The sequence below is a fragment of the Danio rerio genome, chromosome 6, assembly GCF_052040795.2.
Source record: "Danio rerio strain M-AB ecotype USA chromosome 6, GRCz13ab, whole genome shotgun sequence".
Classification (NCBI taxonomy): Eukaryota; Metazoa; Chordata; class Actinopteri; order Cypriniformes; family Danionidae; genus Danio; species Danio rerio.
The window spans coordinates 18,535,293-18,559,482 of NC_141026.1; the positions used below are offsets into that span (position 1 = coordinate 18,535,293).

Sequence of the window (24,190 nt, forward strand, 5' to 3'; positions counted from 1 at the left end):
AACGCCTCATCCAGAACCAGTTATACGCTAAAATTTCCAAGTGCGAGTTCCATCAAACATGTATATCGTTCCTGGGTTACATCATCAGCCCCGAGGGCGTGGCCATGGATCAACAGAAGGTCGATTCAGTAATGCAATGGCCACAACCAGAAACTATCCGAAAACTGCAACGATTCCTGGGCTTTGCCAATTTCTATCGACGCTTTATAAGAAACTTTAGCTCAGTTGCTGCTCCACTTACCGCCATGGTTAAGGCAAATAATGCTCGCCTCAAGTGGAACCCAGACGCTACTCGAGCATTCACCCAGCTCAAAACCCGGTTCTCCAGTGCACCCATTCTGCGTCATCCTGATCCCTAGCAACCTTTCGTGGTTGAAATCGACGCATCAAACACTGGCATTGGAGCCATTCTGTCCCAGAGATCCCTATCTACGAAGAAGCTCCATCCCTGTGCTTTCTACTCTCGCAAACTCAACTCCGCGGAGAGGAACTATGACGTGGGAAACCGTGAACTCCTCGCTATGAAGGCTGCTTTAGAGGAGGGGAGACATTGGCTTAAGGGCGCCAAACATCCTTTCACCGTTATCACAGACCATAAAAACCTGGAATACATTCGATCCTGTAAACGTCTGAACCCTAGACAGGCAAGATGGGCTTTGTTCTTCACACGCTTCGACTTTCAAGTCACATACATCCCTGGCTCGAAGAACATTAAGGCAGATGCTCTCTCCCGCCTCTCAGACGAGGAAACATCAGATAACGGTGATGAGCCCATTCTCAAAGATCCCCTGATAATCACTCCCATTCAGTGGGACATCGAGCATGAAATTCTTCAAGCCTGTGAACACAGTTCCACGCCACAGTCCTGTCCTGAAAACAAGATCTTTGTTCCCCCGTCACTCCGTGAGAGACTCATCGCCGAGGTACATGACCACCCCAGCTCCGGTCATCCAGGCAGCACTGCCACAGCACAATTAATCCAATCCCGATACTGGTGGTCATCTATAAACAAGGACGTCATCAATTTCATTAATAAATGCTCACCCTGTCAGATGTCCAAACACTCCCGTCACCGTCCAGCTGGACTGCTCCAACCCCTGGAGGTGCCACGTCATCCCTGGTCACACATTGCCATAGATTTCGTCACCGATTTACCTGTATCACAAGGAAATACCACCATCCTCACTGTTGTGGACCGATTTTCTAAATCCTGTCGCCTCATTCCCATAGCCAAACTGCCTACAGCCATGGAAACGGCCGAACTGCTCTGCGAATTTGTGTTCCGATATTATGGTCTCCCTGAAGACATCGTATCGGATTGAGGGTCCCAGTTTACCTCCCGACTCTGGTCCGCCTTCTTTAAGAACCTCCAAGTAAACGTTAGCCTAACATCCGGCTACTATCCCCAATCCAACGGTCAAACAGAGCGCCTGAACCAGGAGATCGGCAGATTCCTCCGCACATACTGTCATTCCAATCAGGCTGAATGGGCTAAATTCCTTATGTGGGCAGAATACGCTCAAAACTCTCTGAGAAAGGCATCAACAGATTTGACTCCATTTCAGTGCGTCCTGGGCTTCCAACCTCCTCTCTTCCCCTGGTCCGGCGAGACCACTGAACTCCCCGCTGTAGATACTTGGTTCAAAAGTTGCGAGAAAGTATGGAACGCAGCTCACACCCATCACTCTCACGCCGTACAGCATTTCAAAGAACAAGCCGATCGACACCGACGCCCTGGTCCCACGTATTCCCCAGGACAATGGGTATGGCTCTCCACCCGTGACTTACGCCTCAGACTACCCTGCAAGAAGCTCAGCCCCAGGTACGTGGGTCCTTTCCAAATAGATAAACAAATATCTCCTGTTTCGTTCCGACTGACACTCCCTAATCAGTACCGTATTTCTCCCACTTTCCATGTCTCCCTGCTCAAGCCAGCCGAGGCGGATAGGGAGGTGGCAGCCGGTGAACAGGGTCCCCCGCCTCTCATGATCGATGGAGAGGAGGCCTACCAGATCCACGAAATCCTGAGATCCAGACGCCGGGGTGGACAACTCCAATATCTCATCGATTGGGAGGGGTACGGCCCGGAGGAAAGATCATGGATCAACCGCAAGGACATTCTTGACTCAACACTACTGGAAGAGTTCCACTTACAACATCCGGATATGCCGGCCCCTCGCCCCCGTGGAAGACCCCGGCGTCGAGACTCGCCTCACTTCAGGAGCCGTTTGTTGGGGGGGGCTCTGTCACCGACTCGGTCCCAGTCATTCCCCTCGCTGGCCAGCAGAGGCCACCATCTCCGGACTTCTAACATTACGCCATCCCTCCACTCTGATTCCAGCACACCTGATATCCATTCCACTAATGACCCACTCTCTCTTCTGTGCGAAGTCTTGTTTAGCCCCGGCCAGCATTTCTGAGCGTTCTATCCTGCCTGATCTCCCGTTTACTACTTCAGCCCGTTTCCTGACTCTGCTCTGTCTTCTGCCTGCCCACGACCAAAGCCTGTTACACGGACTCTGAATCACGCTGCCTGCCTCTGACCCATGCCTGGTAATCACTCTGTGTCTGTCATCTCCAGCCCATTCTCATTGATGTGTATGTTGTATGTTCGCACAGTCGTGCGTGTTGTATGTTGATTAAGTGTGACTTAATAAATACTGCAAATGGATCCCTCCGTGTCAGTCTCCCCGTTACAGTTAGCATGAATTTAAGATTTGCATTATGAGGACTTCCGGTTGCGCCACCGTCAGGATGACTGCTTAATCTTCGAGCTCGCTGACGGTTAACAAAATAACCCCCTAAAACCTGATTTTGTGAAACTTTGGGAGTATAAAAGTAATGATGGAGAAAGGGGTCACCACAAGGAGCAAAATAACATCGAATGTATCAGAAAACAACCCTGAAACAAGTCAAGTAACGTTAAACAGAAGCCGTTCCCGGACACCATCACCTCATGACGAAGAGGGCCCCGAGGTCAGTCTGCGGTGTATTCTCATCGAACTTCAAGAATTCAGAAAGGATAACATGGAGCAGTTTGACGAATTCAAACAGGAATTAAAAAGAACGAACGATAGACTGGAAGAGGCTGAGGAAAGAATTGAAGAGACCGAGACCACGCTACAATTAGCATCGACGCTAATCAAACGCCTCATACAGCGCCAAGCTAATCTGGAAGCCAGAGTGCTCGATCAGGAAGGACGGGCACGCAGAGATAATCTAAGGATTTTCGGTATACCTGAAGACAAGGAAGGCACAGACATGATCGAGTTTCTAAATAATTTGCTGAAAAACGCATTGGACTTACCCCGGGACCGTGAACTTGGAATTGAACGAGCACATCGAGCGTTACAACCGAAACCCAGTAACCCGGAGGCAAAGCCACGCTCAATAGTAGTGAAATTTTCGAGCTACCGGACGAAAGAAGAAGTGCTTCGAAAGGCCTGGCAGAGAAAAAAGGTGTATTTTAATGACACTCGTTTCTTCGTAGACCACGACTTCCCTTTAGAGGTACTTAAAAACCGAGGAGAGTATGTCGAAGTCAAGAAAGTATTGAAGGAGAAGCAAATAAAATTCCAGACCCCATACCCGGCAAGGATGCGTGTTTTCTATGAGGATGGCACCCAACTGTACCAGAGTGCGACGGAGGCAACGAAAGACTTGGTCAAGCGTGGATTTACGGTCGCGGTGGTGAAACCTTCCGTGGCAATAGAACAGGAGGAAATTACAGCTAAACAACTAACCACCTGGCAACCGGTACTGAAACGACGGGACCGGTGAGAAGATCAGAGATACGGAGAGGTGGCCGGTGACGCACAACCCAAAAAAGCTTCCCGTAGTCAGTATAAGGAGAAGCTTAAGCAATTTAGAAAATGAACAAAAACGGAATTCTAGACATCTAATCCAGGAAAACAGCTAAGATCTCATATGTCTTTCACACCAATATTTTATCCTATCTGACTGTTTTTGAAACAATCATCTGAATGAATAACGTTATATTCCTAATTGCGTTCGAATAATGTTTGAAAATGTCGGTACTTGATTATTGACTGTCATCCGAGGATAATTTTCTTTTGGAGTTAGACTTTTTTTTTTTTGCGTTGTCTGGACTAATTTACGACCAATTAATAGGGCCCCACTTCTTGAATAAAGTGGACATTTCCCTTACGGAGGCTTAAAACGCAGTAAGCCCCATAAGGCTCTTTAGAATCGAGCCTCTACACCGGAAGCAACTGTTCTTGTTAGTTACGGTGGTGTAATTTTCTTTAAAATTGTTCTAATTTGGTATCAGTTTAGTATCTATAATTTAAGAGAGGCAATGTCAAAATATACACTACGGTCAATAAGAGAGACGCAGAGGGGAATTAAATTGGTTAGTAAACTACAAAAATATGAATAAAGGTAATCTTAAAGTTATTACATTTAATGTAAATGGAGTGTTGAATCCAGCTAAGAGGAGTCAAATACTGTTAAAAATGAAAAAAGAAAATGCAGGGATAGTGTTGTTACAAGAGACACACCTTACACCAATAGAACATGAAAAATTAAAGAGAATGGGATTTTCCAAAGTGTATTATTCTTCTTACAAATCAGGACATAGAAGGGGAGTAGCAATATTAATTTCGCAAAAAATACCATTTGAACACCTCTCAGAAATTTCAGACACGGAAGGGAGATATATTTCAGTAACAGGGAAAGTCGAAGATATCAATATAACTGTATGTAATGTATATGCTCCCCAAGGAAGCAAGTTATCTTTCTATAGGAAAATAATTGACTTAATGATAGAAGGCAAAGGAATTGTTATATGTGGTGGAGATTGGAATATCCGTCTTAATCCAAATCTAGATTCATCAAAAAACTCTAAACTCACACCCCTACATAAAAAAATAAAATTTTTAATGAATGAGCTAGGTATAGTAGATTTCTGGAGAGATCTTTATCCAACAGGCCGTGACTACACTTTTTACTCAAACCCCCATGATGTATACTCACGAATAGATTATTTTTTTGTACTCAATCGAGATCGACATAGAGTACAAACCTGTGATATTGGAACGATTGACCTATCTGATCACGCCCCTCTCTCTTGTACTATACATATTAGAGATAATCCAGGAAGAACATTGTGGAGATTAAATACAAATATGCTGAATAATCAACAATTTCAAACTCAAATTAAGGAAGATATAAAGTTATTTTTTACCGAGAATGATAATGGAGAATTTAACCCAGCCATATTATGGGATACATTAAAAGCAGTCATTAGAGGTAGAATCATATCACTATGTGCTCAAGAAAAGAAACAAAAACGATTAAAATTAACAAACCTTAATGAAGAACTAAAAGATCTGGAATTACAACATAAGAAGGAAAAAAAAATCTGATTTAATGACTAAAATAAAGAAAATCAGAAACGAGATAAATTTAATATATGCACAAGAAATTGAAAGAAAGATTAAATTTACAAAACAAAAATACTATGAATCTGGTCCAAAGGGCACTAAATTGTTAGCAAGAAGGATGCAAAAACAACAAATTGAGAGATCAATATACAAAATAAGGGATTTGAATTCTAAAAATACACTACACAAACAACATGAAATACAAAAGACTTTTAAAAACTATTACAAGCTCTTGTATACTCAGCCACATTTAAAGAACGCCCAACAAATAGAACAATTTCTCAATTCTATCAACCTACCAGTTGTAACAGAAGAACAAAATAAAATATTAACTGCTGAAATAACTGAAACTGAATTAGTCAACGCTATTTCTAATCTTAAATCAAATAAGTCACCTGGCCCCGACGGGTTTTCATCAGAATGGTATAAAACTTTTCGATCAAACTTAACTCCAAGCCTACTCCAAGCGTGCAATATCACTATAAAAGAGGGTAAGATGCTCCCATCATGGAATGAAGCAGTAATCTCTGTTTTACCAAAGGAGGGGAAAGATAAATTAGAATGCGGTTCATATAGGCCAATCTCGATCTTAAATGTTGATTATAAATTATACACAGGCATTCTCGCCAAAAGACTGGAAAAGATTCTTCCGCAGCTAATACATAAAGATCAGACAGGTTTTATCTCGCAAAGAAAAACTTATGATAATATTAGAAGATCCTTACATATACTAAATCATATATATCAGAACAAAATGGAGGCTCTTTTAATCAGTCTTGACGCGGAGAAGGCTTTTGACTCTGTAAATTGGTCTTTTTTATATAAAGCTCTTGAAAGATTTGGCATACATGAAAACTTTATAAAAGGCATTCGTACAATTTACAATAAACCAGTAGCCCGGATAAAAATAAATGGATACCTCACAGACACCATAACATTACAACGTGGGACAAGACAAGGATGCCCAATCTCACCATTGTTATTTGCTCTATATATAGAACCTTTGGCACAATGGATAAGACAAACTAAAAATATTAAAGGTATAAACATAAATGGAGATATTCACAAGCTGGCATTGTATGCAGATGATATTTTGATTTATTTAAGCACACCCACAACCTCACTTCCTGAACTAATGACTTTACTGGAGAAATTTGGTTCCTATGCAGGTTATAAATTAAATATACAAAAAACACAGACCCTATCTTTTAAATATACACCCCCAGTAACTATAAAAGACAAATTTAATATGAAATGGGATCAGAAATCACTGAAATACTTAGGAATTCATTTAACAAAAGAGATTTCAACATTGGCAAAAGTAAATTATGATACTCTACTAATAAATATAAAAAATGACATACACAGATGGAATGCCGTTTCTTTCTTGAGCTTTAGCCAGAGAATTGACGCAATAAGAGTGAATGTCCTTCCTCGATACCTCTATTTATTCCAAGCTCTCCCAACAGAAATACCCCAAACACATTGGTCAGAATTTAACAAGACCATTTCTAGATTCATTTGGCAGGGGAAAAAAACAAGGATTAAATTAAAAACAGTAGAACTTCCAAAGGAACAAGGAGGAATGGCTTTACCCTACTTTAAGGATTACTTTTATGCAGCCCAGACTAAATATCTGGTTAACCTATGTAACCCAACATATCAAGCAAAATGGAAAGACATTGAAATTACACTAATGAATGATCCCCCATTACAAGCTATATTGGCACATAAAAACCTGGGGGGATACATAGAAAAAACGCAAAATTTATGGATTAAAGCCCAATTAAAAATTTGGAACATTATAAAAGAAGAATACAAACTGAATGATAAACTACAAATAATTCAATGGTGTGCTTATGACACTGAATTCAAACCAAATCAAATGGACTATAGATTTAAATCCTGGATTTCTAAAGGAATATTAACATTCTACTCACTCACAGAGAAAGGCCTTTTGAAAGATTTTGAAAGTCTGAAGAAAGAATATAACCTGGATAAATCTGATTTTTATAGATACCTTCAATTACGTAACCACTTTGGAAATAATATTAAAATTAAAACAGATCTGGATGACTCGATACTGAAAATATTTATAGATGCCTACAAAGGCAGTGGGAGTAAAGGTATAATTTCAAAACTTTATAAAGGATTTAGATCGATTAAACCCCATTCAACAGAATATGTTAAAGAAAAATGGGAAAAGGAAAGTAATTCCATTATTACGGTGGAAGAATGGTTAGACATATGTAGATTTACATCAAAATGTACTAATTCACATATGTGGAGAGAATTTGGATGGAAATGTCTAATGAGATTTTTCATCACGCCAAAACAAAGAGCATACACCACAGGAAAGAACACTAAGTGCTGGAGACTATGCGGGTCTCAGGAACCTAATCACTGGCACATTTTTTGGGAATGTCCAGTAATAAAACAATTTTGGGTAGAAGTACATGGAGTAATAGAAAACATACTTAATATTACACTACCCTTTCAATTTATAGTTATTTATTTTGGAAGCTCTGATATCCAAATATGTAAATCTGATAAATACTTACTTGATATTTTAATAATCGCAGCCAAAAAAGCAATTACAAGACACTGGTTACTTCCTGAATCCCCAACAACCCAAGAATGGCTAGAGATAGTATATAATATCTATGTGATGGAAAAAATTACATTCTCCCTTCGACTCCAAATTAATACATTTAGAAACATCTGGTCCAAGTGGACTGATTACGTTAGATTGCTCCATCCAATCTTCATAGAAATATAAAACTATTACTATCTAATTCCCATCCACATAACAAACATTTTTTCAATTTACGACCCATTGCACTCCCCCTCTTAATCCTCTTTTTAAATTAGTAATTCACAGTTGATAATAACCTAAAGTTGAATGAATAAATAAAGATTTGACCCTCTCTGACCTATGGAAATTTAGTATTGATATTATTTATGTTACCTTTTTACTGTTATTTTCATATATTGTATTTGATGAAACCTTTATTTATTTATTTTTTTTTATATTTTTTTATTTTTTTGTGTTCTGTTACTTTAGAGTTTGTGAAAAAGAAAAATGTTAAGCAGTGGGAAATGTTTTCTCTTAAGTGGAATCATTGTACTGTGTTTATTGCTACTACAAATAAAAAATTATTAAAAAAAAGATTTGCATTATGAAATTACATTAGCTTACTATTAACCTGTGGGGGGCGGGCAGGGGCCATGCACTTTTCAAGTGATTTGTTTTCATGCATCACTCTGCAGTCTTCATAAACAAGATAATTAAATAACTTAAACTCAAAAAAATCTTCCTTGTTTATTTATTTGACAAGTAACATTATACTGGTGTGGGAGAACATATTTCTAACATTCAAGTACATCAAGGCACATTGCTGCACCTGTAAACTTTAACAGGCCTAAAGTTGAAGTCAATTTATTTTGCCCTCCCATTCATTCACAATAATGTTTCTGAAAATTTTTGCACTGTTTCCTAAAAAATAATTATTCTGGAGTCATAATAAGTCCTATTTTTTATTGTTTATTTTGTGCATTGATAATGACCAAGACACATTGAATGACAGTAAAAAGTAGCAATTTTACCCAATAAATGCTTTAATAATATCAACTGATTTATATATAGTCATTCAAATGATCTTAAAACAATTAAAAACTGCAACAAACATTTATTTAGGCCCGAACTACAAAACCAAATGTAAAACTATTTTACTATCAGTTTTGCTTAAGTTGCACGCTAGTGTTGCAGGAGAGGGGAGTGGTCACTTAAAGATTTGCTATTTACGGGAGTTGTAGTCCATAGCAAAGTGTATTGTGGGTAGTGTAGTTCGACATGCATGCTGGATGATGTGAGCTCACTTTGTGCTGTGCTGTGCAGCTGAAGCTGAGGAAGAAAGTTTTACTCGGCTTTGTTTCATGTTCACTCAAGTTATTCCACCCGAGAGCTGTTCATAACTAGATAGAATAGACATAGAGATAGAAATAGAGATATATTGATCTCTGCAGCAGCTGCCGGAAAGCTGCGCGCTGCAGACGCAGCTGGTGTGAAAGGCAAACGGCTGCGTGCTGCTTCTGCTCTCCACACGCACTGCTCACGCACTGCTTTCACTTGCGGTGTGAAACAGGCGTCAAAGGCAAACGCCTGTGTGCTGCTTCTGCTCGACATACGCGCTGCGCACGCTCTGCTCACGCACTGCTTTCGCTTGCGGTGTGAAACAGGCATAACGTCCTTGCCGCAGCACCGAACTTAGGCACCGAAATTCAAACGCTGATTTAATACCGGTATGTACCGGTTACCTAGGTACCGGTGCTATAATAGCACCGGATTTCGGTACCCAACCCTACTTAAAAGTCACGTCTCGTCTTCAGTTTCGAGCCCAAGTAAACCGCGCTCTGGCACACCTCTTCCAACCAGGCCAGGGCCGCCAAAGTGTACCGCACCTGAGCCAGATTCGGAGCACTCACACTTCTCAAACGTTATGGGCCTGGGCACGGTACTGATAGCATAGTGTGAGTACGCCCTGAAACTAAAAAGTGTTCATATTTACTGTTTGCGCTGCAAAAATAACTTAATTGCCATTTAATAGCAGACACTTGTAACTCAAGATCTCAAAGATATATAGAGAAATATAATAGAAGTACAACTATCCCCGGTCTCCCCCATACAAATATATCATATGTACATGCAACTTATATTTCAAAATGCATCAAAAATAATTTATAATACTTATGCTTTCGTGAGTATCTCTCTTCCGCCTGTTGAGGATTCATTATCTACAATGTAAATAACAGCCACAGACAAAACATCTATTTAACAATCTATGCCCACCACCACCCCCTTCCACTTGGAAGGACATCTATCCATGCAACCATACTTCTGCATTAAAAGGATATTCTTGACCATCAGTGTCCAGTCACCACTGAGGTGTGTGATTCCTATTTGTCTCCACATGCTCCACTCCAGTCTGTAAAAGACAAAGACACGACTAACAGAGCTCTACATGCTTGCTGAACTCCAGCAATGCACAAGCTGCTCTTCAGCGTTCTTCAGATAAATCTCCACCGATGCTCTTGTGAGTCTCCTTCTGTCTGTTGTGTCCATTACCTGAAAAAGAAACACCTGCTGCAAACAAGACATCTATCTAACTATTTACTGTATCTGAAGGAAATACCCAATCATCACTTAGTCTTTACAAATTAAAGTATATAATTGTGGCGAGGGGGCGTGGCCGAGAGCCGTGGGAACGGGGTGAATCGGTCCTCCTTTTATGGTCCAGAGCTCCTTCCGTGGGATCCGAGGCAGGTGCGCACCGCACGTGTATCCACTCACGCGGTGGCCTCACCCCGTTCCCACGGCTCTCGGCCATGCCCCCTCGCCACAATAATTTAAAAATGTTTTATTAAGTTAATTTGATTCAACTAAAAATGTAAGTCTGTACCTAATTTATTACGATGTACTTGTCAATACTGATGTGTGGTTCGCTGTTTCTCCACATGCTCCATGCCAACCTGTCAAAGAGAAAGATATCAGGTCTTTAATCGCAATACATTTTTTTGGAAACAAACTCCATTGTTCAGTCTGTTCAAGCAGTTCTACTTGCTTCCTGAGCTCCCGGTCTTGCAGTATATCTCCACCATTCCGCTTGTGAGTCTCCATCTGCTCCACTCCAATCAGCAAACAAACAAAGACAGCCCCAAGTGCACAGTCCACACTTCTTTTTAAACGGTTAAATAAGAGCATCATCCGTGAATTTAAAGTGAACTTAATCTTTTTAAAATAAAAGAATATTGTCAGCGCAATAGCCTTGTGGTCAATGCGCTGACATATGGTGCAGTAGCACAATAGGGCTTCCCGAGTTCAAATCCCAGCTCGAAGACATTTCCCAACCCTACCCCCTTCTCTCTCTCCCACTTCGTTTCCTGTCCCATTACTGTCCTATCTAATAAAGGCAAAAAAGTAGAAAAAAGGAGAATATTTTAGTGCACACACTACTTACACCATTTACACTACAAAATGGCATAGAATAGTGTACAAGTATGTGATTTGGAACACACCCATAGACAGTACTGACAGAGCCCTACCTGCTGTTCTCCAGCATTTTCTAGATAAATGTCCACCGATGCTCTTTTGAGTCTCCCTCTTCTGCCTGCTCTCCATTAGCTGAAAAAGGAAAAACCTGACACAGACAAGGCCTAACTATCTATCTATACCAGTGGTTCTCAAAGTGTGGTACTCAGGCTTTCTTCTAGTGGTGCACGGAGGAATCACAGAATAATAATTAAAAATATATGAACGCCCTTTTACCCTTTGATGCGTGCGATAACACCGATGTGATCAGCATTTGCTGTTCCCTGTACTGTATGATCACACTGTTATTATTAGTATGTTTAGTGCATCATGTCATCAGATGCTAAGATTGAAAAAAACTGTGGAGCTCTCGAGCAGATACGCACTAGTGAAGTGCTTTTCAGTTACTGCAAACTCAGGAGTTTCTACAAGCTGCATCATTGGTGAAATAATTATCACAAACGTGTTAAAGTGTTCATAGTTGTGTAAAATAATGTGTGTTTTCGATGTATAGCCGATACATATTTCGATATATATTTGTTTTGTAAATAGCCTAGCGGTGTGGCTTTTGATTTGGTTTGTTAAATGGTGCAGGTCGCAGAACAGATTAAAGCCAATTTTACCATGTTTGAACCTTGAAAAAACACAAAATGGAAGTTTGTGCACAGACAGAGCACCTGCAAACCTTACCCAAGTCGACCTGAAAAACGGTGGTCGGATGCACAGTTTACACAAACTCCGCGGTTTACTTATGATATGATCTCAATTTCACCAAATCATGGAAATGCTGCATGTATGAATTGATAAATCACTTAGGAATTTTCTTCAGGGTATTTATAATCACTCACTTTTCTGAAACACATACTGTAAATGACGCGCTGTAAGCAGATCTAATCTCTAATTTAAATTGTAATTGTGAACGTTATATTTCAAATACAAGTTAATGTTTAGGGCCCTATCATACACCCGGCGCAATGTGGTGCAAGGCGCGGTGCAATAGTCTTTTGCTAGTTTCAGCTTGGCGCAAGAGTGGTTTTGAGGCGTTGCGCTACGCTGTTTAAATAGCAAATGCATTTGCGCTCATATGTGCGTCCATAGGCGTTCTGGTCTAAAAAGGAAGGCGTTCTCAGGCGCATTGCTGGCGCGTTGCTATTTTGCGAAACAAAAATAGATTTTTAATTAGACCAAAACAAACCTGGTCTAAACTCCAGCGCAGAGTTGCACCTCGCTTACACACTGCTTAATACGCACAAGAGAGCAATAGGCAAATCTTTACATATGAAAAAAATTAAATATTAGGGATATAGAATATAATAAGAATAGATATAGGATATAAATATAAAGGATTAAAATATTACAAAACATATTATTTTCTAGCCTACATGAATATGAAAAATCACTGCTTTTATGTCTTCTTCATCTCAGAGGGCTTTTTCAGTTAATTTATAACAATTTGCTTTTGTATAATGTTATTATTATTAGCAGTATTATTTATTATCTCCATATTTATATTTGTTTTATGAAATACAAGCTTAGATTTGCCCACCTGTCAGGTTTTAGACAATATGGGGCACAGCATGTGTATTAGGATATAACTCAGGTTTTTGACCACACTTCGTTATTATTGTTCATTTATTCGTTTGCTGGAAATTAGAACTGAATTTAGAAATAGTTTTGAAACGAATATTTGCGCTTAACAAATGCAATTAATTATTTATAGACTAATTGATGTCTGTGCGTAAAGATTTCCCTATCCAAGAGCGAAAGTGAAAGTAGATCGATTATCACTCATTCTCATGCAGTAGATGCTCTGTTTAACAGTTTTCTGTAAAAAAAAACTGTTAACTGTTTGCTAGTGAAATGCTCAGTTTTTCCACTTAGACTTACTATACGTCCTGTAAATAGCGAATGCGCTTTTGGCGCGACGCGGCTGGCTGTTAAAGGGAATGGGAGTTGAGACTCTAATTGGTTTATTCTCAAAACACACCAATAACTCATTAAGAAAATAAACTCAACCCTTTTAGACCATGCGCCATGGCGCAAAGCGGATTTTCTCGTCTTTAAATTAGCAAAAATGCGTTCTGACACGCCCTGAAAGCGTTTGCGCCCTGCAATTTGCGCTCTGCGCATGGACCGTCAAAAAAAAGCCCTTAGATTTGAAGAGAGAGACCGGGGATAGTTGTAACACTTACAATCTCTACAACAAGGAACTAGTTACAAATCAGCTGATTCACTTCACACATGCTCATTTTAGTCCTCATACCACATATGAAAAAGTCCTGTGACAGACACAGCAGATATTAGACAGAAAAACTACACTTCAGCTAAGATTAGCTAATTAATTATTTTTAAGATATCATTGCCTGATTTGTAGTTAAACCCATGTAATCTGTGTGTCTGATTGTGGATATACTTAATCCACATTGTTGGTGATAATGTTTTAGCTGTTAGCTGTAGGAGAACAGATTCATGGCCACATAATGCTGGGTCAGTTGAAACAACAAAAGCTAGTAACTTGCTAGTCACATCAGTGAAATGTTACCACCAACCCCAAGCAGATTTAAAACTGTATTTATATGATTTAATTTCAGTATTGCTATAGCTTATAAAAGAGAAAGTCAAAAGTAGTTTGAGTTCAGTGTTTGACCTCTGTGGGCTCATGAAGCCTGCAAACACAAATAGTGTTCAATTGTTGAAGCTGATGCACATTTGCACATTTCATTCAGCTTTGTAACACAGAGACACACAAACTATACTGAAAGCTCAATGCTGAATAAAAAGCTTTCAAATCCATTTTTATGTCATAATTCTCATTTTATGATGTTACAACTAACCCAGACTGTGGGCTGAATTGTAACATTTCACTCCTCCTGTTTGAGGGCTTACTCACACTATGTACAGTTGCCTTGAACCGGGCCGAAGCACATTTGTCCCCCCTCCCGTCTCACCTGACGGCCCGCACTCACATCGCATTTGGGACTGAGCATGCTTACGTCATCAATGATGCACAGTTCAGTAAGAAGCGCTCTCACTCAGCACAGTGGAAATTTCTTTAGTTATATCGTTTTCAAGAGTTCACACTTAGCTGATGACTGATTATAAGCAAGTTTAGCATGCTGTCCCGGGAGAGAGACCTGAGCTCAAAAGGTCCTTGAGCCCTTGGCTCCCTCCCGTTTGCCTCAGGTAGATCTCGACAACTCCCCCCATGATATGAGCTGATGACTAAAATAAATGCTATGAAGAGATATGCTGCTGAATGAGAGTTTGAATGTAGTGCTAAATTTAGATTGATCAATTCACTTGTAGTACATGTTTTTGGAATGTGGGAGGAAACCGGAGAACCCAGGGAAAACCCATGCGAGCACGGGAAGAACATGCAAACTATGCACAGAAATGACAGTCAGCCTGTTAAAGGACTAGAACCGGTGACGCTCTTGCTGTGAGGCTGCATTGCTACCCACTGGGCCACCGTGCCACCCTATGAAGGGAAAGCTGGAGAGGTAGGGGTGGAAGGGGTGACACGCAGTTAATTATTTCGCTGAACAGATCAGCCACTTTTGACGCTCATAAACAATTATAAAGTCATCGCGCTGCAGGAATTAAGAGGTTTGCTACAGGTGCAGCTGTCATGCAGTGAGGTGTTTGCGTCTTTAATAATCTACGACAGTTTGCATTCATTGAACAGTATGAATGATTAATAAATCCATATAAAACAGTTCCTTAAATGTCACGTCTCGTCTTCAGTTTCCAGCCCAAGTGAATCGCGCGCTGACACACCTCTTTCAACCAGGCAAGGGCCGGCCAAGTGAACCGCACTTGAGCCAGATTCGGAGCACTCACACTTCTCAAACGTTATGGGCCTGGGCACGGTACTGATAGCATAGTGTGAGTACGCCCTGAAACTAAAAAGTGTTCATATTTACTGTTTACGCTGCAAAAATTACTTATTTGGCCATTTAATAGCAGACACTTGTAACTCAAGATCTCAAAGATATATAGAGAAATATAATAGAAGTACAACTATCCCCGGTCTCCCCCATACAAATATATCATAGGTACATACAACTTATATTTCAAAATGTATCAAAAATTATTTATAATACTTATGCTCTTGTGAGTGTCTCTCTTCCGCCTGTTGAGAATTCATTATCTACAATGTAAATAACAGCCACAGACAAAACATCTATTTAACAATCTATGCCCACCACCACCCCCTTCCACTTGGAAGGACATCTATCCATGCACCCATACTTCTGCATTAAAAGGATATTCTTGACCATCAGTGTCCAGTCACCACTGAGGTGTGTGATTCCTATTGGTCTCCACATGCTCCACTCCAGTCTGTAAAAGACAAAGACACGACTAACAGAGCTCTACATGCTTGCTGAACTCCAGCAATGCACAAGCTGCTCTCCAGCGTTCTTCAGATAAATCTCCACTGATGCTCTTGTGAGTCTCCTTCTTCTGTTTGTTGTGTGTCCATTACCTGAAAAAGAAACACCTGCGGCAGACAAGACATCTATCTAACTATTTACTGTATCTGAAGGAAATACCCAATCATCACTTAGTCTTTACAAATTAAAGTATATAATTTAAAAATGTTTTATTAAGTTAATTTGATTCAACTAAAAATGTAAGTCTACCTAATTTATTACGATGTACTTGTCAATACTGATGTGTGGTTCGCTGTTTCTCCACATGCTCCATGCCAACCTGTCAAAGAGAAAGATATCAGGTCTTTAATCTCAATATATTTCTTTGGAAACAAACTCCATTGTTTAGTCTGTTCAAGCAGTTCTACCTGTTTCCTGAGCCCCAGATTTTCAAGTATATTTCCACTGTTCCTGTGACTCTTCTACTTCTGCTCCACTCCAACCTACAAATGACAAAAGCTGCGTCCCAAATGGCACGCTACACACTATGAACTTATACACTATGTACTTATGCACTTACACACTCAACAGCATAGTATATGAATGTAGTGTCCCAAATAGAACACAATCGGTTATTTACTAACCGCAAATTCAGCTGTCGTGCATTGAGAAGTTTGCGTATTTAATAAACTACGGCAGTTTGCGTTCAATGAACAGTAAGAATGATTAATAAATCCATATGAAACAGTCCCTTAAAAGTCACGTGTCGCTTTCAGTTTCGGGCCCAAGTGAACCGCACTCAGACCCACCTCTTCCAACCGGGCCAGGGCCGGCCAAGTGAACCGTGCTTGAGCCTGATTCAGCGCACTCACACTTCTCAAACGATCCGGGAAACGGGCCTGGGCACGGTACGGATGGCATAGTGTGAGTAGGCCCTTAGTGAAACAAATGACCAAACTGTCAAATAATACTTGCCATGAGTATAATCACTTTCACCATCAGGAAGCAGCATAATCACTCTTGTTGGAGAATTTTGCTTTCTTAATCCAAAATAAAGTAATCAAACTTAAGCTCCTGATAGCTCCACTGATGCTCTTGTGAGTCTCCCTCTTCTGCCTGCTCTCTCTCCATTACCTGAAAAAGAAAAACCTGACAAAGACAAGGCCTAATTACTATCTACAACAACCAGCACTCCTTCATCTTGGAAGGACGTCCATCGATTCACACGTCCACCTAATTAAAAAAAAAATTAAATTCCTGACCATCCAGTCATTGCTGAGGTGTGTGATTCCTTCTTTTCTCCATGTGGTGCCATCTGATCTGTAAAATACAATAGAAAGATGTCAAGTCATTCATTAATCTAATACCATTCTTTGGAAGTTTCATCTACCATTGTCTCCAGTCTGGTTCTGTTCTAAAACTAACAAATAATATTTCACACCTATAAGTAAATACTCTACTAGATGACAATCTATAAACTTAGAAGAGATAAATGTGCAACAATAATTATTAAAACTGTAAATAAAACAAAAAACAATCAAAAGCTACAAATGTTGAACAGGCCAACAGCATAAATTACTAATAAATAATACAACAGCCAGACAATCTATCTGACAACAGACGTGCAGTAATATTCAATGTGGTAACTCTGACAGCATACAAATAAATTAGAACAGATCAATTTATCCGATCATATAACAAATAACAATCTGCAAATGTTAAGTTAGATAGCAATATACAAATGAAGCATACAAACAAAAATATTGTATCTATTTCTGTCTATCTGAAGGAAATATCTGACAACCACTTACTGCCCCATTAAGACCAGGTTTTCCACTCACTGAAGCACCACAAGCACATCTCCTGTGAGTTCCAGTGTCTCTCCTAGTGAGGTGTCTCCTGGTTCCTCGTTTAGTCTTCATCCTGTTTGCTGTCTGTGGTATCCGTCTCCAGTCTCCAAGCCTGCATAATCAAATATCCAATTCAGGTTAATGGACTTATTATCTGCATCAATAAACTCACCTGCTTATACTCACCTGACGTCCTGTTATATTACTGAACTGAATGTCGTCCCTTCTGTGACACTTACTCTGTAAAAATGTAATTGTATAAGTTTAAAATGTTTTATAAAGTTCAGTTGACTCAACTTAAAGTTTAAGGCTGTACCTAATTTATTAGGATGCACTTGTCATTACAGTGTGTTTCCCTGTTCCTTCACATGCTCCATACCAACCTGTCAAAGAGAAAGATATCAGGTCTTTAACTAATCTTAATACATTTCTTTTGAAACTAACTCCATTGTTTAGTCTGTTCAAGCAGCACTACCTGCTTCATGAGCTCCAGGTCCTCAAGTATATCTCCACCGTTCTCCTTCTTCTGCTCCACTCCAATCTGCAAATAAACAAAGACAGCCCCAACAAAACCCCAACTGCTGTTCTCCAGCATTTTTTAGAGAAATCTCCACCGATGCTCTTGTGAGTCTCCCTCTTTTGCCTGCTCTCCAATACCTGAAAAAAGGAAAAACCTGACACAGACAAGGCCTAACCACCCATCTATACCAGTGGTTCTCAAAGTGTTGTACGCGGGTTTCCTTCTAGTGGTATGCAGAGAAATCACTGAATAATAATTAAAAATATATGAACGCCCTTTTACCCTTTGATGCAAACGATAACAGATGTGATCAGCATTGGCTGTTCCCTGTTCTGTACGATCACACTGTTATGATTAGTATGTTTAGTGCATCATGTCATCAGATGCTAAGAATCTAAAAAAAACTGTGGAGGGCTTAAGCAGATACATGTTAGAGAGGTGCTTTTACAGACAAGTCCTGTTGGCATTTCAGTTACTTCAGTGCAAACTCAGGAGAATTATTGGTAAAATAATTATCACTAATGTGTTAACATGTGTTAGTAGTTGTGTAAAAAAATCCATTTATGATTTATAGCCTAAAGTCATTTGTTATGTAAATAGTTTAGCGGTGTGGCTTTCGATTTAGTTTGTTGCCTCAGATTTAAATTAATCTGGATGTGATTCAAATGGTGCGGAACCTTACCCGAGTCGGCCTGAAAACGGTGGTCAGTTGCACAGTTTACACAAACTCTATGGGCTCTATTTTGACAGTCCATGCGCAGAGCGCAAAACCCAGGGCGCAAACGCTTTCAGGGTGTGTCAGAATGCATCTTTGCTAATTTAAGGACAGAAAAATCTGCTTTGCGCCGTGGCGCATGGTCTAAAAGGTTTGAGTTTATTTTCTTATTGAGTTATAGATGTGTTTTAAGAATAAACCAATCAGAGTCTCATCTCCCATTCCCTTTAAGAGCCAGCTGCGTCGCGCCATAAACGCATTCGCTATTTACAGGATGTAAAGTAAGTCTAAGTGGAAAAACTCAGCATTTTACAAGCAAACAGTTAAAAGTTTTTTTTAACAGAAAACTGTTAAACAGAGCATTTACTGCGTGAGAATGAGAGATAATCGATCTACTTTCACTTTCGCTCTTAGATAGGGAAACCTTTACGCACACACATTAATTAGCCTATAAAAATTAATTTTGTTTGTTAAGCGCAAATATTCGTTTCAAAACTATTTCTAAATTCAGTTCTAATTTCCAGCAAACGAATAAATGAACAATAACAACAAAGTGTGCTTAAAAACCTGAGTTATATCCTAATACACATGCTGTGCCCCATATGGTCTAAAACCTGCAGGTGGGCAAATCTAAGCTTGTTTTTAATAAAACAAATATAAATATGGAGATAATAAATAATACTGCTAATAATAATAACATTATACAAAAGCAAATTTTTATAAATGAACTGAAAAAGTCTCCCGAGATGAAGAAGAAATAAAAGCAGTGATTTTTCATATTTATTTATGCTAGAAAATAACATGATTTGTAATATTTTAATCCTTTATACTTATTTCCTATATTTATATTCTTATTATATCCTATATAAATCCTTAATATTTAAATTTTTTCATATGTAAAGATATTTGCGTATTGCTCTACATCTTGTGTGTAGGCTATTAAGCAGTGTGTAAGCGAGGCGCAACTCTGCGCTGGAGTTTAGATCGGGTTTGTTTTGGTCTAATGAAAAATCTATTATAGTTTCTCAAAATAGCAACGTGCCAGCAGTGCGCCTCAGAACACTTTCCTTTTCAGACCAGAACGCCTATGGGCGCACATATAAGTGCAAATGCATTTGCTATTTAAACAACGTGGTGCAAAACAGCAAAACAACACTTGCGTCAAGGTGAAACTAGCAAATAACATTTGCGCCGCGCCTTGCGCTGCATTGCGCCGGGTGTATGATAGGGCCCTATGTTTTACTTAAGATATGATCTCACTTCCACCAAATTATGGAAATGCTGAATCTATGAATTGATACATCACGCATGAATTGGTCAAACAGTGTATTTATAATCACTAGGGATGCACCGATTCCAATACCAGTATCGGGGCGACACTTAAAATACTCATACTCATATCGTACATAAAAAGGCAGATACCACGCACAGATCCCACTCAACAGTAATTTACTACATGGATGTGATTTGTTATCCTACCTGACCATTGTCTTAATAATTAGCCTAATGTATTATATATTTATAGCTTAGTCCTTATAAACAATCCTTTTAAAAATACATTATTAATGAATCTATCGGCTACTGAAGAATAAACCGAACATGAAATATGATCCTTGCATAATGATCACAGCAAAAACAAGCTAGCACTCATGTTAATATAAACTATAAATAAAAAAACGAAATAAATTTTAAGTAATGGAACATTATGTAAAAAATCTAAAGACTACAGGGTAAATAAAAGCACCTCATCAGAGCTGAACATTACTGCGGTCACTGCGCCCGTCTGTTTACAGCTTCTGTAAAGATCAGACAGCCTATACAGATCACACAATCTCAATAAATACCATGTAAGTGTATAAATATTTTGATAAGTATTGTTAATAGAATATTTATAATGATATGATTTTGCTTGTGATTATATCGATACTTGCACTGAGCTCTCACGGGCACGCTCTCTCTCACCAGTGGCAGTTGACATGCGCTGCATAAGGGCGCTATACACACCACGCAGCATACACTGGCGAGATGACAAGTGCTGAACTCCAAGGGACCAGTTTTACTTGTTGCCGATTTGTGTGTTGTTCCTTTTTTTAAAAGGCCTTTTATTTTTAAAATCTCTCAAGTTAATAATGGCTATCGGGTCACATAATCTCCCTCAGAGATATTTGAGCTCAATAACGTGGTGCGCAGTATGACTATTGACCAACAACGCCCTGTAAGTGTAGGCCTACAGCTCTGGTGTGTAATGAATTGCATGTTTTAAATGACAGCGAGACATGCTACATATAGTTTTTCATGTAAAATATACATTCTAACTAGGGATGCTCATTTCGGTTAATTTTGCTAACCGACAATTGCCGCTCAATAATCGGTTATTAACGGTTAACTGGTCAGATTACTATTAATTTTATATTAAACAAATTGACATGTCTATTTTGTGTCTGACACTTTAAATATTGCATAAAATACTGATTTATTTTTATATGCTAGCATATTAATAATAGAACAATACAACAGAGCATTTTCACGTACCTGCAGTGTTTAGCACAGAAGAACAGAATAATCTAAATAAAATGAATAAAATAAATAGGACTGCCCTAAATTATTTTGCACTTAAATAAGTAATTTATATTACAAATCGAAAACACTGACTGATTTTTTTCCAATCATATTTTTGTCTTCCGTCAAATAAAATAGCTGACTTCCTCAAATCGCTCGCTCCACGGAAAATATGCATTTTGTTAATGCCCCGCTGTTATTATTATAATCACAAAACCTTTTTACATTTTTAATAGAAATCATTATTTTAAAGATTATGTCTTGCTATGGTTTCCTTTCTCTCCATCGCGGCTCAAGTGCGCGCGCTGCGTGATGAAAAGACAACAACAACGCGCGCATATGTTGACTTTTTGTAAACAGTTTTTTGTTTAAATATGATATTGCATTAATGTGCATACATGCTTTATATGCTGTAAAATAAAAGGTAAAGCCTATTTGTTGCGTTTATGATGCAGATCCAGGTCAACATCAGCGCTTTTTTTGGCATCAACACGTCTGTTTGAAGCAATATTCTTCTTCCATTTTGCTTCTTTGGCAAATGTGTCTGTAGGCACGGGTTATACATTATCGTCTCGCAAGTTAAGTATGTCTTGCAGTTGAACAAGTGGCCGAGCACAGCTAACGTGCTTTTTTCATTCCAAAAACGCGAGGCGCACCTCACTGCCTTTATGTTGACAAGGAAAAAAGAAGAGAAGAAGCGCGGTCCTCTTATGAAACGACTGAATCAGCTGGGTATCAATTGTGCAAAAGTGTTGCTGTCTATGTTGATAAAATTGTAATATTTAATAATATTATGATATTCAAGATTTGTACATTCATACAGCTCTGGATAACTTAAAACAGCGATTAGACCTTCAGAGCGGTGTTAATGCGTCCTGAAGTAAAGCGAAACGGCCATAAACGCCAGCAAGATAGAGTGATTATATGTAGAGTCATACTTTATCTATAAATAAAGTATAACTATAGAAACTGTTCATCTTAACTGAAAGCTTCTGCGTGTTTGCTGGCCTCACGCATCGCGCACCTGTCAGTCATTCAGTCAGTCAGCACGTAACCCCAAAGGATTAAACAATAGCGCACAGCACTATATGGTTACAAAAAAGTTTGCGCTGTTATAATTCACTTACCTTTTAATACGTTTTGTTGCGATTATAATCCGCTATTAAAAACAACAACAACAATAACTGAATGTTTTGAATGGGTAATGTAGCCGTGGCGGGATGCATTTTGGTCCCCGCCATGGAAGAATGAATGTAGCGGAAACCAAGCTCTTTAAAAGTTCTCTGTAGTTGTCTTGACAACACAAACTGCTGCTCTGGGATGAGCCACGTGCAAAAGATGCCCCTCTAAACGCAAAGGCGCATTCAATCGGCCGCTTATGCAGCCAAACTAAAAATATATAAAATAATAATTTTAATCGTTTAACTGATAGCATTAATCGGTCACAAACGCACCCTTTCGGTTAACGGTTAATCGATTATTTTGAGCATCCCTAATTCTAACCCAGTACACAATAAAATAATATTTTTTGAATGGCTTGCCTATTGGCAGTATATATAACCGTTAAGCTTAAATAGGCTAAACACATTTAATTAATATTACAACACATTAATACAAACTAGCCACCCTTTGTATATTTTTTAGCAAACGAAAAATGCAATGAATTATTTATTTTGATTTTCTTTTTTATTAAAATTAATATAATTATTAGGCTACACAATTTCTACATAACATTGGCTCTGATTGCGTTTTTACAGATATCCTACTGATAGACTTTTTGGGTCAAAGACATTTATGCCTGTTCATTTCAGTGCTGTATTTGACAGATTTCGCAAAGGCTTCAGCTATTCTACCTGTCAGCTGGTACCAGCCTCAGTTTTGCGACATGACTTGTGTGGTGTCTACGTATCAATGTCTGGATGACAGCGAGAGAGAGATGAGAACAGACCTCAGATTAGATGTGTGGCCGCACGTCACAGTTACTTTACTGCAATTTTTGAATATTGGCTCATCTAAATTAACTTTTCATTAGATAAAGCTGAAATATTGCCAGAGAGACAAAGCAACTTTTAGTTTTGAAAAAGGGCAGCTTCAGTGATAAAACGCACAAACGCAGGATACACTCTATTCATTATTGATTTTTTTAACATTGAACGCATAATAATCAAATGCAAAAAAGAACAGCTGAAATTCAGAAAAAGGTTGCCGCGATAGTTGCTTTGTTTGATCTGCAGTTGGCTTGTCAGTGGCGCGGCATTGCTAAATCACTCGTTTTAATAAAAATAAGATTATTATTAAACATTGTGAGATGATGGTCGCATGATTTTTAAAATGAGAGTATGCTTTGAGTAATTATGGCTATTGATCTTATCTAGCCGTGACCCACCTATAGTTAAACTTAAAGTATAGCATCAAGTATAGCCTACTTTATACCTGACCTGCGGATTAACGGCAGGACTCGTAAATATGAAAAAATCGCCCATAACAGGGTTTTATGCTTCCCGAATATGCAGTGTAAGAGAGTGACTTCAAAAGTTAACGTACACTGCACAAACTTTATGTATGTAATGTGTGAAGTCGTGGAGGGATGTCAGCGCAAGGATAACTCATCATTTAAATGTCCACAGTTAATCTTTAATAGATAAGGTCTGGATTTGCAGGTTTATCAACAATGTGTGTA

At 39.0% G+C, this 24,190-nt stretch overlaps 1 long non-coding RNA gene across 2 annotated transcripts; it reads right to left on the bottom strand.

The window, feature by feature from the left end:
* Nucleotides 1-8,929: 8,929 nt before the first annotated feature.
* LOC147843461 (uncharacterized) lies at nucleotides 8,930-19,729 on the bottom strand. Of its 2 annotated transcripts, XR_015493512.1 has the most exons (11): nucleotides 18,192-19,729; nucleotides 18,033-18,099; nucleotides 17,903-17,956; nucleotides 17,678-17,828; nucleotides 17,129-17,186; nucleotides 16,842-17,015; nucleotides 16,295-16,385; nucleotides 16,137-16,206; nucleotides 13,686-15,994; nucleotides 9,605-10,069; nucleotides 8,930-9,513 (listed from the first exon to the last, which is right to left on the bottom strand). It is a non-coding gene; the product is annotated as an uncharacterized LOC147843461 (long non-coding RNA). The 2 variants fall into 2 exon arrangements; XR_015493513.1 differs by lacking the exons at nucleotides 8,930-9,513; nucleotides 9,605-10,069 and having other exon boundaries at nucleotides 15,081-15,994; nucleotides 16,295-16,404; nucleotides 17,708-17,828; nucleotides 18,192-19,662.
* Between the last annotated feature and the right edge of the window lie 4,461 nt (nucleotides 19,730-24,190).